The sequence below is a fragment of the Sinohyriopsis cumingii genome, unplaced genomic scaffold, assembly GCF_028554795.1.
Source record: "Sinohyriopsis cumingii isolate HCF-2022 unplaced genomic scaffold, ASM2855479v2 utg002109l, whole genome shotgun sequence".
Taxonomy (NCBI): domain Eukaryota; kingdom Metazoa; phylum Mollusca; class Bivalvia; order Unionida; family Unionidae; genus Sinohyriopsis; species Sinohyriopsis cumingii.
Window position 1 is genome coordinate 190989 of NW_028316132.1, and position 20408 is coordinate 211396.

Genomic DNA, 20408 nt, shown 5'->3' on the forward strand with positions numbered 1-20408 from the left:
GAGATGATTTGGTTTTTGTTAGGCCCGAAATGCGTAGAAAAAGAAAGAACAAAGAATGCTAAAAAAAACACGTCACGTGCACAAGGGCAATGTTAGAAAATAAGGAATAGACTGGTTAGAACAGCATCAGCTAATTTCCTCTATATCAAAATATTGATAAGAACAAGTCCGTAATATGACTAGCATGACCCGCTCTACCATTCTACCCTGTATTACTATATAAAGAATCGATGACTTGACCAATGCATTTAGCTGCAATGAAGAGACTCTTTAGTTAGTTTTTAAACTTCCAGCTACCTACACGTGAATGCTATAGTGATGAAATCTGCTGATATAATAACAGAAAGGAAGTCAATCGGAATTATACAGATACATTGTTCATGACTGGGATTTTTACCTAATCACTGACAAATGCAAAGAAAAAGTCCTTTGGACTGTATTTACTTTGTAATCCATTAGGTTAAATGAACACATCGATATATACCTAACCACGAGCATGTCATCCTACACTAATCTTCTCCTCAGTACAGCTACAAAACCATTCTCCGTGCACAAATTAAAATTTGAATGGACATTTGGCAAAAGGCACGTTATATTGGTCCTCCCAAATGTTGTAAATCGTCTACACAGTTCTGATAATGCTTTCTGCATCTACGTTCTTTACTTCGTGTATGTCACACTGGATTATTAAGATGTACTGTATACATTTCATTATTGAACAGGCAGTCTATTGAAATATTTTGAGTCGAATCAGATTTCTTCATTTTCAAGATGACGCAAGTTGTTCAAGCAAAGAGGTTTTACATATGCATTTATATTGTCCTACTCTATTATTACTACTGTTCTTAACTCCATTTTCTCAACTACTTGGATGCATATAAGGCTTTAAGTTTTTCAAACTAGTAAATGGTTCGTGTTCTTTACATGTCTTTTAAAGTTATTTTAAACCTTATAGAAATTTTCACCTCCCGATTATCCGCTACCTGGATGAAATATTTAACACGCTTATTTTTCAACATGGACGACGGTTGCTAGGAGATAGAAACATTCCTTCCATTCATTTGAAGTCTCTACCTGGATTATATCGTCCTGCAAATATGAAATACTAAAGGATTTAATTTCTGAAATTCCTTTACATTTGTATTCTAGCTTTAAATACCCCACTTTATAATATAGGTATAAAATGCGATATTGCTGTGTTTGCCACAATGTGGCAACAATTCACGTGTATGCAATATTTGATTTGAAAGCACAAGACATTCTTTACAGAAGAGGAGTCAGAACTACATGCAAATATTTGTTCAAGTGAAACAAAGAAACGGATATTGGTTTCAAAACGAGTGTTTTAGTCAAGGTTATTTATTGTTTTAGAGCAAATTTGAAAAGATCCTATAGAGCAAATTGAAAGAAGAATTCGAAACGTTTCACAAATGAAAAAATCAATTTTTAAATAAAACATAAAAAATCTATAGAGCTCCATCAATATTCAAATTGATCAAAATGTACAGGCTACAATTAAAATAATGCATTGAGACAGTCAGTTTGGAATTGGAAGTAAATCTTTACATTGAAAAGATCAATCCACCGCTACAAGTCTTTCAAAGTCAGCTTGCGTAATATGGAAGAGAGGAAATTTGATAACGTTCAAACGGTTTCAATCGACAAACCAGTCACAAAGAAAGGAACACAAAAACTCTTTCTCTCCCATGGTAACAGAAAGCATTGCAAAGATGGCCATGGGAGAAGTATTATGCTAGTTTTAACATGATTAAGAAAATGGCGGGGGGGGGGGAGGATTTGGGGGTTGAAAATACGTTGTTAATTGTTAATGGAGGGAACGTATGTCATTGTAATCAATTTAAACTGAGCCACTTTTTCAAATATTAATATATTCACATTCCAATCCAAATTTTGTTAAATGAATGTATTAATTTTGTGACATTTTTGCTCATCTTAAATCAACGAGACTTATTGAGAGGTGAAGATTTTGATAGACAATGCTGCAAGCAAATGATAATGAATAGTATCTGTAACCTATAGTACCCGCTCTGAAAGAAATGATGGGCATGAGGGAACATCATAAACGTATTGTACATATTTCATAAAAGTCAAAGAAACTTAACAACTATGCTCTTCCTAATAAGAGCAGGATTAAGCTATGCAAATTATGTCTTGCCCGTTGCTTAGAATGTAATGATTGTGCCATTTAATAGGTTGTTGCAAATAAATATAGTCATCCATTGTATTTCAATACAAGCTCTCAAATACTCTAGTTTGAATAGGTCTGAAATATATTAATGCAAGGAAGAAATAATTCGAAATTTTAATAAACGTTTCAGCTGCTAAATTAATCGTTATTCAGAAATATAAAATATAAAATATGAATGAAAAGGCTGTACCTGTCTCAGAGCAACCATCATCCAGTATCAACAACATGCGAGAAAACTAAATAGTAGCCAATTTGTTTTTCGCCGCGGAGAAATAACATTTTCTAAATTAGTCGTAAACTTCAAAACGGAAAAAAATAATCTTATTGGTAAAAAGGCCAAGAAGACAATTTTGATGTTTGTTTCAGAAATAGCAAAACCTTGAAATCTTACAAAGTTTTGAGAAATTCAGATTTGATATAGATGTAAGAAAAGTCTCGGAGAACATCAAGCCATGTTCGAAACGCTTTTCTTCCAGTGAACCTGTATAAATCACAATGGCATTATTTGGCCTCTTACTATGTACTTAGATTTTAATAACGGTAATTGGTGAATATTTTATAAACTTGTAAGAGACTAACTAATTCATATATTGCCATCGGGCCTGCAATTTAATTATCTTCAAAGGACTCGTATACTTCAAAGTACTCACGTTTAAAAGCATATTCTCGTTACATTAATATTTCAATGTACGGAAGTCTCTTAAATATTTTTAGATATAAACAGTCACGTGAAACTAATCAAGAATTGTGTATACATCGAACTATTTTGCAGAATACTTTTGTTGCCCAGTTACCCGGTAAATTTGTGTGAAGCTTTAGCTGTACCAACGTCGTCCACTATAATAATAACAAGCCCCACCCACCCAGCTTTGTGATTTCAGACCAAAATGTCCACCCCTGCTTAAAAGCGCCCTTTAGATGTTTACAAAATATAATTATACAGTCATTCCTGCATTCCAATACTTTCCTCATTTCCCGAAAGGCATTTAGCAGGTGTATGTGTATGTAACATAGATTTTTAAAGTAGCTTTAACAATTTTTTGTTATATTGCTACGATCTCCGCAGTGTGGCAATTGATAGTGATGTCTAGCAGCGGGGCATCATGCCGCGGAGATGTAGGATGAATTCACATTATCCTGACACCAGGTCGACCAGTCCTAACACTAACAAATTAATACTGAGTGCCTAGCGAGGCAGCTGTTAGTACAATCAATATAAGTATTTGGTATGACTCGGCCAGGGTTCGAACCCACGACCTACCGCTTCCGAGGCAGACGCCCTAATCACTAGGCCTCCAGAGCGGTCATTTGGCAGGCTTACACCACAATCTTGAGAAATTATTGCATTTCGCTTCGACAATATTTCACCGGCTGTTATATGCAAGGTCAAGGTCATATGTCGAGCAGGGAGTCACACAAAACTTGGAGATGATTTGGTTTTTGTTAGGCCCGAAATGCGTAGAAAAAGAAAGAACAAAGAATGCTAAAAAAAACACGTCACGTGCACAAGGGCAATGTTAGAAAATAAGTAATAGACTGGTTAGAACAGCATCAGCTAATTTCCTCTATATCAAAATATTGATAAGAACAAGTCCGTAATATGACTAGCATGACCCGCTCTACCATTCTACCCTGTATTACTATATAAAGAATCGATGACTTGACCAATGCATTTAGCTGCAATGAAGAGACTCTTTAGTTAGTTTTTAAACTTCCAGCTACCTACACGTGAATGCTATAGTGATGAAATCTGCTGATATAATAACAGAAAGGAAGTCAATCGGAATTATACAGATACATTGTTCATGACTGGGATTTTTACCTAATCACTGACAAATGCAAAGAAAAAGTCCTTTGGACTGTATTTACTTTGTAATCCATTAGGTTAAATGAACACATCGATATATACCTAACCACGAGCATGTCATCCTACACTAATCTTCTCCTCAGTACAGCTACAAAACCATTCTCCGTGCACAAATTAAAATTTGAATGGACATTTGGCAAAAGGCACGTTATATTGGTCCTCCCAAATGTTGTAAATCGTCTACACAGTTCTGATAATGCTTTCTGCATCTACGTTCTTTACTTCGTGTATGTCACACTGGATTATTAAGATGTACTGTATACATTTCATTATTGAACAGGCAGTCTATTGAAATATTTTGAGTCGAATCAGATTTCTTCATTTTCAAGATGACGCAAGTTGTTCAAGCAAAGAGGTTTTACATATGCATTTATATTGTCCTACTCTATTATTACTACTGTTCTTAACTCCATTTTCTCAACTACTTGGATGCATATAAGGCTTTAAGGTTTTCAAACTAGTAAATGGTTCGTGTTCTTTACATGTCTTTTAAAGTTATTTTAAACCTTATAGAAATTTTCACCTCCCGATTATCCGCTACCTGGATGAAATATTTAACACGCTTATTTTTCAACATGGACGACGGTTGCTAGGAGATAGAAACATTCCTTCCATTCATTTGAAGTCTCTACCTGGATTATATCGTCCTGCAAATATGAAATACTAAAGGATTTAATTTCTGAAATTCCTTTACATTTGTATTCTAGCTTTAAATACCCCACTTTATAATATAGGTATAAAATGCGATATTGCTGTGTTTGCCACAATGTGGCAACAATGCACGTGTATGCAATATTTGATTTGAAAGCACAAGACATTCTTTACAGAAGAGGAGTCAGAACTACATGCAAATATTTGTTCAAGTGAAACAAAGAAACGGATATTGGTTTCAAAACGAGTGTTTTAGTCAAGGTTATTTATTGTTTTAGAGCAAATTTGAAAAGATCCTATAGAGCAAATTGAAAGAAGAATTCGAAACGTTTCACAAATGAAAAAATCAATTTTTAAATAAAACATAAAAAATCTATAGAGCTCCATCAATATTCAAATTGATCAAAATGTACAGGCTACAATTAAAATAATGCATTGAGACAGTCAGTTTGGAATTGGAAGTAAATCTTTACATTGAAAAGATCAATCCACCGCTACAAGTCTTTCAAAGTCAGCTTGCGTAATATGGAAGAGAGGAAATTTGATAACGTTCAAACGGTTTCAATCGACAAACCTGTCACAAAGAAAGGAACACAAAAACTCTTTCTCTCCCATGGTAACAGAAAGCATTGCAAAGATGGCCATGGGAGAAGTATTATGCTAGTTTTAACATGATTAAGAAAATGGCGGGGGGGGGGAGGATTTGGGGGTTGAAAATACGTTGTTAATTGTTAATGGAGGGAACGTATGTCATTGTAATCAATTTAAACTGAGCCACTTTTTCAAATATTAATATATTCACATTCCAATCCAAATTTTGTTAAATGAATGTATTAATTTTGTGACATTTTTGCTCATCTTAAATCAACGAGACTTATTGAGAGGTGAAGATTTTGATAGACAATGCTGCAAGCAAATGATAATGAATAGTATCTGTAACCTATAGTACCCGCTCTGAAAGAAATGATGGGCATGAGGGAACATCATAAACGTATTGTACATATTTCATAAAAGTCAAAGAAACTTAACAACTATGCTCTTCCTAATAAGAGCAGGATTAAGCTATGCAAATTATGTCTTGCCCGTTGCTTAGAATGTAATGATTGTGCCATTTAATAGGTTGTTGCAAATAAATATAGTCATCCATTGTATTTCAATACAAGCTCTCAAATACTCTAGTTTGAATAGGTCTGAAATATATTAATGCAAGGAAGAAATAATTCGAAATTTTAATAAACGTTTCAGCTGCTAAATTAATCGTTATTCAGAAATATAAAATATAAAATATGAATGAAAAGGCTGTACCTGTCTCAGAGCAACCATCATCCAGTATCAACAACATGCGAGAAAACTAAATAGTAGCCAATTTGTTTTTCGCCGCGGAGAAATAACATTTTCTAAATTAGTCGTAAACTTCAAAACGGAAAAAAATAATCTTATTGGTAAAAAGGCCAAGAAGACAATTTTGATGTTTGTTTCAGAAATAGCAAAACCTTGAAATCTTACAAAGTTTTGAGAAATTCAGATTTGATATAGATGTAAGAAAAGTCTCGGAGAACATCAAGCCATGTTCGAAACGCTTTTCTTCCAGTGAACCTGTATAAATCACAATGGCATTATTTGGCCTCTTACTATGTACTTAGATTTTAATAACGGTAATTGGTGAATATTTTATAAACTTGTAAGAGACTAACTAATTCATATATTGCCATCGGGCCTGCAATTTAATTATCTTCAAAGGACTCGTATACTTCAAAGTACTCACGTTTAAAAGCATATTCTCGTTACATTAATATTTCAATGTACGGAAGTCTCTTAAATATTTTTAGATATAAACAGTCACGTGAAACTAATCAAGAATTGTGTATACATCGAACTATTTTGCAGAATACTTTTGTTGCCCAGTTACCCGGTAAATTTGTGTGAAGCTTTAGCTGTACCAACGTCGTCCACTATAATAATAACAAGCCCCACCCACCCAGCTTTGTGATTTCAGACCAAAATGTCCACCCCTGCTTAAAAGCGCCCTTTAGATGTTTACAAAATATAATTATACAGTCATTCCTGCATTCCAATACTTTCCTCATTTCCCGAAAGGCATTTAGCAGGTGTATGTGTATGTAACATAGATTTTTAAAGTAGCTTTAACAATTTTTTGTTATATTGCTACGATCTCCGCAGTGTGGCAATTGATAGTGATGTCTAGCAGCGGGGCATCATGCCGCGGAGATGTAGGATGAATTCACATTATCCTGACACCAGGTCGACCAGTCCTAACACTAACAAATTAATACTGAGTGCCTAGCGAGGCAGCTGTTAGTACAATCAATATAAGTATTTGGTATGACTCGGCCAGGGTTCGAACCCACGACCTACCGCTTCCGAGGCAGACGCCCTAATCACTAGGCCTCCAGAGCGGTCATTTGGCAGGCTTACACCACAATCTTGAGAAATTATTGCATTTCGCTTCGACAATATTTCACCGGCTGTTATATGCAAGGTCAAGGTCATATGTCGAGCAGGGAGTCACACAAAACTTGGAGATGATTTGGTTTTTGTTAGGCCCGAAATGCGTAGAAAAAGAAAGAACAAAGAATGCTAAAAAAACACGTCACGTGCACAAGGGCAATGTTAGAAAATAAGGAATAGACTGGTTAGAACAGCATCAGCTAATTTCCTCTATATCAAAATATTGATAAGAACAAGTCCGTAATATGACTAGCATGACCCGCTCTACCATTCTACCCTGTATTACTATATAAAGAATCGATGACTTGACCAATGCATTTAGCTGCAATGAAGAGACTCTTTAGTTAGTTTTTAAACTTCCAGCTACCTACACGTGAATGCTATAGTGATGAAATCTGCTGATATAATAACAGAAAGGAAGTCAATCGGAATTATACAGATAAATTGTTCATGACTGGGATTTTTACCTAATCACTGACAAATGCAAAGAAAAAGTCCTTTGGACTGTATTTACTTTGTAATCCATTAGGTTAAATGAACACATCGATATATACCTAACCACGAGCATGTCATCCTACACTAATCTTCTCCTCAGTACAGCTACAAAACCATTCTCCGTGCACAAATTAAAATTTGAATGGACATTTGGCAAAAGGCACGTTATATTGGTCCTCCCAAATGTTGTAAATCGTCTACACAGTTCTGATAATGCTTTCTGCATCTACGTTCTTTACTTCGTGTATGTCACACTGGATTATTAAGATGTACTGTATACATTTCATTATTGAACAGGCAGTCTATTGAAATATTTTGAGTCGAATCAGATTTCTTCATTTTCAAGATGACGCAAGTTGTTCAAGCAAAGAGGTTTTACATATGCATTTATATTGTCCTACTCTATTATTACTACTGTTCTTAACTCCATTTTCTCAACTACTTGGATGCATATAAGGCTTTAAGTTTTTCAAACTAGTAAATGGTTCGTGTTCTTTACATGTCTTTTAAAGTTATTTTAAACCTTATAGAAATTTTCACCTCACGATTATCCGCTACCTGGATGAAATATTTAACACGCTTATTTTTCAACATGGACGACGGTTGCTAGGAGATAGAAACATTCCTTCCATTCATTTGAAGTCTCTACCTGGATTATATCGTCCTGCAAATATGAAATACTAAAGGATTTAATTTCTGAAATTCCTTTACATTTGTATTCTAGCTTTAAATACCCCACTTTATAATATAGGTATAAAATGCGATATTGCTGTGTTTGCCACAATGTGGCAACAATGCACGTGTATGCAATATTTGATTTGAAAGCACAAGAGATTCTTTATAGAAGAGGAGTCAGAACTACATGCAAATATTTGTTCAAGTGAAACAAAGAGACGGATATTGGTTTCAAAACGAGTGTTTTAGTCAAGGTTATTTATTGTTTTAGAGCAAATTTGAAAAGATCCTATAGAGCAAATTGAAAGAAGAATTCGAAACGTTTCACAAATGAAAAAATCAATTTTTAAATAAAACATAAAAAATCTATAGAGCTCCATCAATATTCAAATTGATCAAAATGTACAGGCTACAATTAAAATAATGCATTGAGACAGTCAGTTTGGAATTGGAAGTAAATCTTTACATTGAAAAGATCAATCCACCGCTACAAGTCTTTCAAAGTCAGCTTGCGTAATATGGAAGAGAGGAAATTTGATAACGTTCAAACGGTTTCAATCGACAAACCTGTCACAAAGAAAGGAACACAAAAACTCTTTCTCTCCCATGGTAACAGAAAGCATTGCGAAGATGGCCATGGGAGACGTATTATGCTAGTTTTAACATGATTAAGAAAATGGCGGGGGGGGGAGGATTTGGGGGTTGAAAATACGTTGTTAATTGTTAATGGAGGGAACGTATGTCATTGTAATCAATTTAAACTGAGCCACTTTTTCAAATATTAATATATTCACATTCCAATCCAAATTTTGTTAAATGAATGTATTAATTTTGTGACATTTTTGCTCATCTTAAATCAACGAGACTTATTGAGAGGTGAAGATTTTGATAGACAATGCTGCAAGCAAATGATAATGAATAGTATCTGTAACCTATAGTACCCGCTCTGAAAGAAATGATGGGCATGAGGGAACATCATAAACGTATTGTACATATTTCATAAAAGTCAAAGAAACTTAACAACTATGCTCTTCCTAATAAGAGCAGGATTAAGCTATGCAAATTATGTCTTGCCCGTTGCTTAGAATGTAATGATTGTGCCATTTAATAGGTTGTTGCAAATAAATATAGTCATCCATTGTATTTCAATACAAGCTCTCAAATACTCTAGTTTGAATAGGTCTGAAATATATTAATGCAAGGAAGAAATAATTCGAAATTTTAATAAACGTTTCAGCTGCTAAATTAATCGTTATTCAGAAATATAAAATATAAAATATGAATGAAAAGGCTGTACCTGTCTCAGAGCAACCATCATCCAGTATCAACAACATGCGAGAAAACTAAATAGTAGCCAATTTGTTTTTCGCCGCGGAGAAATAACATTTTCTAAATTAGTCGTAAACTTCAAAACGGAAAAAAATAATCTTATTGGTAAAAAGGCCAAGAAGACAATTTTGATGTTTGTTTCAGAAATAGCAAAACCTTGAAATCTTACAAAGTTTTGAGAAATTCAGATTTGATATAGATGTAAGAAAAGTCTCGGAGAACATCAAGCCATGTTCGAAACGCTTTTCTTCCAGTGAACCTGTATAAATCACAATGGCATTATTTGGCCTCTTACTATGTACTTAGATTTTAATAACGGTAATTGGTGAATATTTTATAAACTTGTAAGAGACTAACTAATTCATATATTGCCATCGGGCCTGCAATTTAATTATCTTCAAAGGACTCGTATACTTCAAAGTACTCACGTTTAAAAGCATATTCTCGTTACATTAATATTTCAATGTACGGAAGTCTCTTAAATATTTTTAGATATAAACAGTCACGTGAAACTAATCAAGAATTGTGTATACATCGAACTATTTTGCAGAATACTTTTGTTGCCCAGTTACCCGGTAAATTTGTGTGAAGCTTTAGCTGTACCAACGTCGTCCACTATAATAATAACAAGCCCCACCCACCCAGCTTTGTGATTTCAGACCAAAATGTCCACCCCTGCTTAAAAGCGCCCTTTAGATGTTTACAAAATATAATTATACAGTCATTCCTGCATTCCAATACTTTCCTCATTTCCCGAAAGGCATTTAGCAGGTGTATGTGTATGTAACATAGATTTTTAAAGTAGCTTTAACAATTTTTTGTTATATTGCTACGATCTCCGCAGTGTGGCAATTGATAGTGATGTCTAGCAGCGGGGCATCATGCCGCGGAGATGTAGCATGAAGTCACATTATCCTGACACCAGGTCGACCAGTCCTAACACTAACAAATTAATACTGAGTGCCTAGCGAGGCAGCTGTTAGTACAATCAATATAAGTATTTGGTATGACTCGGCCAGGGTTCGAACCCACGACCTACCGCTTCCGAGGCAGACGCCCTAATCACTAGGCCTCCAGAGCGGTCATTTGGCAGGCTTACACCACAATCTTGAGAAATTATTGCATTTCGCTTCGACAATATTTCACCGGCTGTTATATGCAAGGTCAAGGTCATATGTCGAGCAGGGAGTCACACAAAACTTGGAGATGATTTGGTTTTTGTTAGGCCCGAAATGCGTAGAAAAAGAAAGAACAAAGAATGCTAAAAAAACACGTCACGTGCACAAGGGCAATGTTAGAAAATAAGGAATAGACTGGTTAGAACAGCATCAGCTAATTTCCTCTATATCAAAATATTGATAAGAACAAGTCCGTAATATGACTAGCATGACCCGCTCTACCATTCTACCCTGTATTACTATATAAAGAATCGATGACTTGACCAATGCATTTAGCTGCAATGAAGAGACTCTTTAGTTAGTTTTTAAACTTCCAGCTACCTACACGTGAATGCTATAGTGATGAAATCTGCTGATATAATAACAGAAAGGAAGTCAATCGGAATTATACAGATAAATTGTTCATGACTGGGATTTTTACCTAATCACTGACAAATGCAAAGAAAAAGTCCTTTGGACTGTATTTACTTTGTAATCCATTAGGTTAAATGAACACATCGATATATACCTAACCACGAGCATGTCATCCTACACTAATCTTCTCCTCAGTACAGCTACAAAACCATTCTCCGTGCACAAATTAAAATTTGAATGGACATTTGGCAAAAGGCACGTTATATTGGTCCTCCCAAATGTTGTAAATCGTCTACACAGTTCTGATAATGCTTTCTGCATCTACGTTCTTTACTTCGTGTATGTCACACTGGATTGTTAAGATGTACTGTATACATTTCATTATTGAACAGGCAGTCTGTTGAAATATTTTGAGTCGAATCAGATTTCTTCATTTTCAAGATGACGCAAGTTGTTCAAGCAAAGAGGTTTTACATATGCATTTATATTGTCCTACTCTATTATTACTACTGTTCTTAACTCCATTTTCTCAACTACTTGGATGCATATAAGGCTTTAAGTTTTTCAAACTAGTAAATGGTTCGTGTTCTTTACATGTCTTTTAAAGTTATTTTAAACCTTATAGAAATTTTCATCTCCCGATTATCCGCTACCTGGATGAAATATTTAACACGCTTATTTTTCAACATGGACGACGGTTGCTAGGAGATAGAAACATTCCTTCCATTCATTTGAAGTCTCTACCTGGATTATATCGTCCTGCAAATATGAAATACTAAAGGATTTAATTTCTGAAATTCATTTACATTTGTATTCTAGCTTTAAATACCCCACTTTATAATATAGGTATAAAATGCAATATTGCTGTGTTTGCCACAATGTGGCAACAATGCACGTGTATGCAATATTTGATTTGAAAGCACAAGACATTCTTTATAGAAGAGGAGTCAGAACTACATGCAAATATTTGTTCAAGTGAAACAAAGAGACGGATATTGGTTTCAAAACGAGTGTTTTAGTCAAGGTTATTTATTGTTTTAGAGCAAATTTGAAAAGATCCTATAGAGCAAATTGAAAGAAGAATTCGAAACGTTTCACAAATGAAAAAAATCAATTTTTAAATAAAACATAAAAAATCTATAGAGCTCCATCAATATTCAAATTGATCAAAATGTACAGGCTACAATTAAAATAATGCATTGAGACAGTCAGTTTGGAATTGGAAGTAAATCTTTACATTGAAAAGATCAATCCACCGCTACAAGTCTTTCAAAGTCAGCTTGCGTAATATAGAAGAGAGGAAATTTGATAACGTTCAAACGGTTTCAATCGACAAACCTGTCACAAAGAAAGGAACACAAAAACTCTTTCTCTCCCATGGTAACAGAAAGCATTGCAAAGATGGCCATGGGAGAAGTATTATGCTAGTTTTAACATGATTAAGAAAATGGCGGGGGGGGGGGGAGGATTTGGGGGTTGAAAATACGTTGTTAATTGTTAATGGAGGGAACGTATGTCATTGTAATCAATTTAAACTGAGCCACTTTTTCAAATATTAATATATTCACATTCCAATCCAAATTTTGTTAAATGAATGTATTAATTTTGTGACATTTTTGCTCATCTTAAATCAACGAGACTTATTGAGAGGTGAAGATTTTGATAGACAATGCTGCAAGCAAATGATAATGAATAGTATCTGTAACCTATAGTACCCGCTCTGAAAGAAATGATGGGCATGAGGGAACATCATAAACGTATTGTACATATTTCATAAAAGTCAAAGAAACTTAACAACTATGCTCTTCCTAATAAGAGCAGGATTAAGCTATGCAAATTATGTCTTGCCCGTTGCTTAGAATGTAATGATTGTGCCATTTAATAGGTTGTTGCAAATAAATATAGTCATCCATTGTATTTCAATACAAGCTCTCAAATACTCTAGTTTGAATAGGTCTGAAATATATTAATGCAAGGAAGAAATAATTCGAAATTTTAATAAACGTTTCAGCTGCTAAATTAATCGTTATTCAGAAATATAAAATATAAAATATGAATGAAAAGGCTGTACCTGTCTCAGAGCAACCATCATCCAGTATCAACAACATGCGAGAAAACTAAATAGTAGCCAATTTGTTTTTCGCCGCGGAGAAATAACATTTTCTAAATTAGTCGTAAACTTCAAAACGGAAAAAAATAATCTTATTGGTAAAAAGGCCAAGAAGACAATTTTGATGTTTGTTTCAGAAATAGCAAAACCTTGAAATCTTACAAAGTTTTGAGAAATTCAGATTTGATATAGATGTAAGAAAAGTCTCGGAGAACATCAAGCCATGTTCGAAACGCTTTTCTTCCAGTGAACCTGTATAAATCACAATGGCATTATTTGGCCTCTTACTATGTACTTAGATTTTAATAACGGTAATTGGTGAATATTTTATAAACTTGTAAGAGACTAACTAATTCATATATTGCCATCGGGCCTGCAATTTAATTATCTTCAAAGGACTCGTATACTTCAAAGTACTCACGTTTAAAAGCATATTCTCGTTACATTAATATTTCAATGTACGGAAGTCTCTTAAATATTTTTAGATATAAACAGTCACGTGAAACTAATCAAGAATTGTGTATACATCGAACTATTTTGCAGAATACTTTTGTTGCCCAGTTACCCGGTAAATTTGTGTGAAGCTTTAGCTGTACCAACGTCGTCCACTATAATAATAACAAGCCCCACCCACCCAGCTTTGTGATTTCAGACCAAAATGTCCACCCCTGCTTAAAAGCGCCCTTTAGATGTTTACAAAATATAATTATACAGTCATTCCTGCATTCCAATACTTTCCTCATTTCCCGAAAGGCATTTAGCAGGTGTATGTGTATGTAACATAGATTTTTAAAGTAGCTTTAACAATTTTTTGTTATATCGCTACGATCTCCGCAGTGTGGCAATTGATAGTGATGTCTAGCAGCGGGGCATCATGCCGCGGAGATGTAGGATGAATTCACATTATCCTGACACCAGGTCGACCAGTCCTAACACTAACAAATTAATACTGAGTGCCTAGCGAGGCAGCTGTTAGTACAATCAATATAAGTATTTGGTATGACTCGGCCAGGGTTCGAACCCACGACCTACCGCTTCCGAGGCAGACGCCCTAATCACTAGGCCTCCAGAGCGGTCATTTGGCAGGCTTACACCACAATCTTGAGAAATTATTGCATTTCGCTTCGACAATATTTCACCGGCTGTTATATGCAAGGTCAAGGTCATATGTCGAGCAGGGAGTCACACAAAACTTGGAGATGATTTGGTTTTTGTTAGGCCCGAAATGCGTAGAAAAAGAAAGAACAAAGAATGCTAAAAAAACACGTCACGTGCACAAGGGCAATGTTAGAAAATAAGGAATAGACTGGTTAGAACAGCATCAGCTAATTTCCTCTATATCAAAATATTGATAAGAACAAGTCCGTAATATGACTAGCATGACCCGCTCTACCATTCTACCCTGTATTACTATATAAAGAATCGATGACTTGACCAATGCATTTAGCTGCAATGAAGAGACTCTTTAGTTAGTTTTTAAACTTCCAGCTACCTACACGTGAATGCTATAGTGATGAAATCTGCTGATATAATAACAGAAAGGAAGTCAATCGGAATTATACAGATAAATTGTTCATGACTGGGATTTTTACCTAATCACTGACAAATGCAAAGAAAAAGTCCTTTGGACTGTATTTACTTTGTAATCCATTAGGTTAAATGAACACATCGATATATACCTAACCACGAGCATGTCATCCTACACTAATCTTCTCCTCAGTACAGCTACAAAACCATTCTCCGTGCACAAATTAAAATTTGAATGGACATTTGGCAAAAGGCACGTTATATTGGTCCTCCCAAATGTTGTAAATCGTCTACACAGTTCTGATAATGCTTTCTGCATCTACGTTCTTTACTTCGTGTATGTCACACTGGATTATTAAGATGTACTGTATACATTTCATTATTGAACAGGCAGTCTATTGAAATATTTTGAGTCGAATCAGATTTCTTCATTTTCAAGATGACGCAAGTTGTTCAAGCAAAGAGGTTTTACATATGCATTTATATTGTCCTACTCTATTATTACTACTGTTCTTAACTCCATTTTCTCAACTACTTGGATGCATATAAGGCTTTAAGTTTTTCAAACTAGTAAATGGTTCGTGTTCTTTACATGTCTTTTAAAGTTATTTTAAACCTTATAGAAATTTTCACCGCCCGATTATCCGCTACCTGGATGAAATATTTAACACGCTTATTTTTCAACATGGACGACGGTTGCTAGGAGATAGAAACATTCCTTCCATTCATTTGAAGTCTCTACCTGGATTATATCGTCCTGCAAATATGAAATACTAACGGATTTAATTTCTGAAATTCCTTTACATTTGTATTCTAGCTTTAAATACCCCACTTTATAATATAGGTATAAAATGCAATATTGCTGTGTTTGCCACAATGTGGCAACAATGCACGTGTATGCAATATTTGATTTGAAAGCACAAGACATTCTTTATAGAAGAGGAGTCAGAACTACATGCAAATATTTGTTCAAGTGAAACAAAGAGACGGATATTGGTTTCAAAACGAGTGTTTTAGTCAAGGTTATTTATTGTTTTAGAGCAAATTTGAAAAGATCCTATAGAGCAAATTGAAAGAAGAATTTGAAACGTTTCACAAATGAAAAAATCAATTTTTAAATAAAACATAAAAAATCTATAGAGCTCCATCAATATTCAAATTGATCAAAATGTACAGGCTACAATTAAAATAATGCATTGAGACAGTCAGTTTGGAATTGGAAGTAAATCTTTACATTGAAAAGATCAATCCACCGCTACAAGTCTTTCAAAGTCAGCTTGCGTAATATGGAATAGAGGAAATTTGATAACGTTCAAACGGTTTCAATCGACAAACCTGTCACAAAGAAAGGAACACAAAAACTCTTTCTCTCCCATGGTAACAGAAAGCATTGCAAAGATGGCCATGGGAGAAGTATTATGCTAGTTTTAACATGATTAAGAAAATGGAGGGGGGGGGGAGGATTTGGGGGTTGAAAATACGTTGTTAATTGTTAATGGAGGGAACGTATGTCATTGTAATCAATTTAAACTGAGCCACTTTTTCAAATATTAATATATTCACATTCCAATCCAAATTTTGTTAAATGAATGTATTAATTTTGTGACATTTTTGCTCATCTTAAATCAACGAGACTTATTGAGAGGTGAAGATTTTGATAGACAATGCTGCAAGCAAATGATAATGAATAGTATCTGTAACCTATAGTACCCGCTCTGAAAGAAATGATGGGCATGAGGGAACATCATAAACGTATTGTACATATTTCATAAAAGTCAAAGAAACTTAACAACTATGCTCTTCCTAATAAGAGCAGGATTAAGCTATGCAAATTATGTCTTGCCCGTTGCTTAGAATGTAATGATTGTGCCATTTAATAGGTTGTTGCAAATAAATATAGTCATCCATTGTATTTCAATACAAGCTCTCAAATACTCTAGTTTGAATAGGTCTGAAATATATTAATGCAAGGAAGAAATAATTCGAAATTTTAATAAACGTTTCAGCTGCTAAATTAATCGTTATTCAGAAATATAAAATATAAAATATGAATGAAAAGGCTGTACATGTCTCAGAGCAACCATCATCCAGTATCAACAACATGCGAGAAAACTAAATAGTAGCCAATTTGTTTTTCGCCGCGGAGAAATAACATTTTCTAAATTAGTCGTAAACTTCAAAACGGAAAAAAATAATCTTATTGGTAAAAAGGCCAAGAAGACAATTTTGATGTTTGTTTCAGAAATAGCAAAACCTTGAAATCTTACAAAGTTTTGAGAAATTCAGATTTGATATAGATGTAAGAAAAGTCTCGGAGAACATCAAGCCATGTTCGAAACGCTTTTCTTCCAGTGAACCTGTATAAATCACAATGGCATTATTTGGCCTCTTACTATGTACTTAGATTTTAATAACGGTAATTGGTGAATATTTTATAAACTTGTAAGAGACTAACTAATTCATATATTGCCATCGGGCCTGCAATTTAATTATCTTCAAAGGACTCGTATACTTCAAAGTACTCACGTTTAAAAGCATATTCTCGTTACATTAATATTTCAATGTACGGAAGTCTCTTAAATATTTTTAGATATAAACAGTCACGTGAAACTAATCAAGAATTGTGTATACATCGAACTATTTTGCAGAATACTTTTGTTGCCCAGTTACCCGGTAAATTTGTGTGAAGCTTTAGCTGTACCAACGTCGTCCACTATAATAATAACAAGCCCCACCCACCCAGCTTTGTGATTTCAGACCAAAATGTCCACCCCTGCTTAAAAGCGCCCTTTAGATGTTTACAAAATATAATTATACAGTCATTCCTGCATTCCAATACTTTCCTCATTTCCCGAAAGGCATTTAGCAGGTGTATGTGTATGTAACATAGATTTTTAAAGTAGCTTTAACAATTTTTTGTTATATTGCTACGATCTCCGCAGTGTGGCAATTGATAGTGATGTCTAGCAGCGGGGCATCATGCCGCGGAGATGTAGGATGAAGTCACATTATCCTGACACCAGGTCGACCAGTCCTAACACTAACAAATTAATACTGAGTGCCTAGCGAGGTAGCTGTTAGTACAATCAATATAAGTATTTGGTATGACTCGGCCAGGGTTCGAACCCACGACCTACCGCTTCCGAGGCAGACGCCCTAATCACTAGGCCTCCAGAGCGGTCATTTGGCAGGCTTACACCACAATCTTGAGAAATTATTGCATTTCGCTTCGACAATATTTCACCGGCTGTTATATGCAAGGTCAAGGTCATATGTCGAGCAGGGAGTCACACAAAACTTGGAGATGATTTGGTTTTTGTTAGGCCCGAAATGCGTAGAAAAAGAAAGAACAAAGAATGCTAAAAAAACACGTCACGTGCACAAGGGCAATGTTAGAAAATAAGGAATAGACTGGTTAGAACAGCATCAGCTAATTTCCTCTATATCAAAATATTGATAAGAACAAGTCCGTAATATGACTAGCATGACCCGCTCTACCATTCTACCCTGTATTACTATATAAAGAATCGATGACTTGACCAATGCATTTAGCTGCAATGAAGAGACTCTTTAGTTAGTTTTTAAACTTCCAGCTACCTACACGTGAATGCTATAGTGATGAAATCTGCTGATATAATAACAGAAAGGAAGTCAATCGGAATTATACAGATAAATTGTTCATGACTGGGATTTTTACCTAATCACTGACAAATGCAAAGAAAAAGTCCTTTGGACTGTATTTACTTTGTAATCCATTAGGTTAAATGAACACATCGATATATACCTAACCACGAGCATGTCATCCTACACTAATCTTCTCCTCAGTACAGCTACAAAACCATTCTCCGTGCACAAATTAAAATTTGAATGGACATTTGGCAAAAGGCACGTTATATTGGTCCTCCCAAATGTTGTAAATCGTCTACACAGTTCTGATAATGCTTTCTGCATCTACGTTCTTTACTTCGTGTATGTCACACTGGATTGTTAAGATGTACTGTATACATTTCATTATTGAACAGGCAGTCTATTGAAATATTTTGAGTCGAATCAGATTTCTTCATTTTCAAGATGACGCAAGTTGTTCAAGCAAAGAGGTTTTACATATGCATTTATATTGTCCTACTCTATTATTACTACTGTTCTTAACTCCATTTTCTCAACTACTTGGATGCATATAAGGCTTTAAGTTTTTCAAACTAGTAAATGGTTCGTGTTCTTTACATGTCTTTTAAAGTTATTTTAAACCTTATAGAAATTTTCATCTCCCGATTATCCGCTACCTGGATGAAATATTTAACACGCTTATTTTTCAACATGGACGACGGTTGCTAGGAGATAGAAACATTCCTTCCATTCATTTGAAGTCTCTACCTGGATTATATCGTCCTGCAAATATGAAATACTAAAGGATTTAATTTCTGAAATTCCTTTACATTTGTATTCTAGCTTTAAATACCCCACTTTATAATATAGGTATAAAATGCAATATTGCTGTGTTTGCCACAATGTGGCAACAATGCACGTGTATGCAATATTTGATTTGAAAGCACAAGACATTCTTTATAGAAGAGGAGTCAGAACTACATGCAAATATTTGTTCAAGTGAAACAAAGAGACGGATATTGGTTTCAAAACGAGTGTTTTAGTCAAGGTTATTTATTGTTTTAGAGCAAATTTGAAAAGATCCTATAGAGCAAATTGAAAGAAGAATTCGAAACGTTTCACAAATGAAAAAATCAATTTTTAAATAAAACATAAAAAATCTATAGAGCTCCATCAATATTCAAATTGATCAAAATGTACAGGCTACAATTAAAATAATGCATTGAGACAGTCAGTTTGGAATTGGAAGTAAATCTTTACATTGAAAAGATCAATCCACCGCTACAAGTCTTTCAAAGTCAGCTTGCGTAATATGGAATAGAGGAAATTTGATAACGTTCAAACGGTTTCAATCGACAAACCTGTCACAAAGAAAGGAACACAAAATCTCTTTCTCTCCCATGGTAACAGAAAGCATTGCAAAGATGGCCATGGGAGAAGTATTATGCTAGTTTTAACATGATTAAGAAAATGGCGGGGGGGGAGGATTTGGGGGTTGAAAATACGTTGTTAATTGTTAATGGAGGGAACGTATGTCATTGTAATCAATTTAAACTGAGCCACTTTTTCAAATATTAATATATTCACATTCCAATCCAAATTTTGTTAAATGAATGTATTAATTTTGTGACATTTTTGCTCATCTTAAATCAACGAGACTTATTGAGAGGTGAAGATTTTGATAGACAATGCTGCAAGCAAATGATAATGAATAGTATCTGTAACCTATAGTACCCGCTCTGAAAGAAATGATGGGCATGAGGGAACATCATAAACGTATTGTACATATTTCATAAAAGTCAAAGAAACTTAACAACTATGCTCTTCCTAATAAGAGCAGGATTAAGCTATGCAAATTATGTCTTGCCCGTTGCTTAGAATGTAATGATTGTGCCATTTAATAGGTTGTTGCAAATAAATATAGTCATCCATTGTATT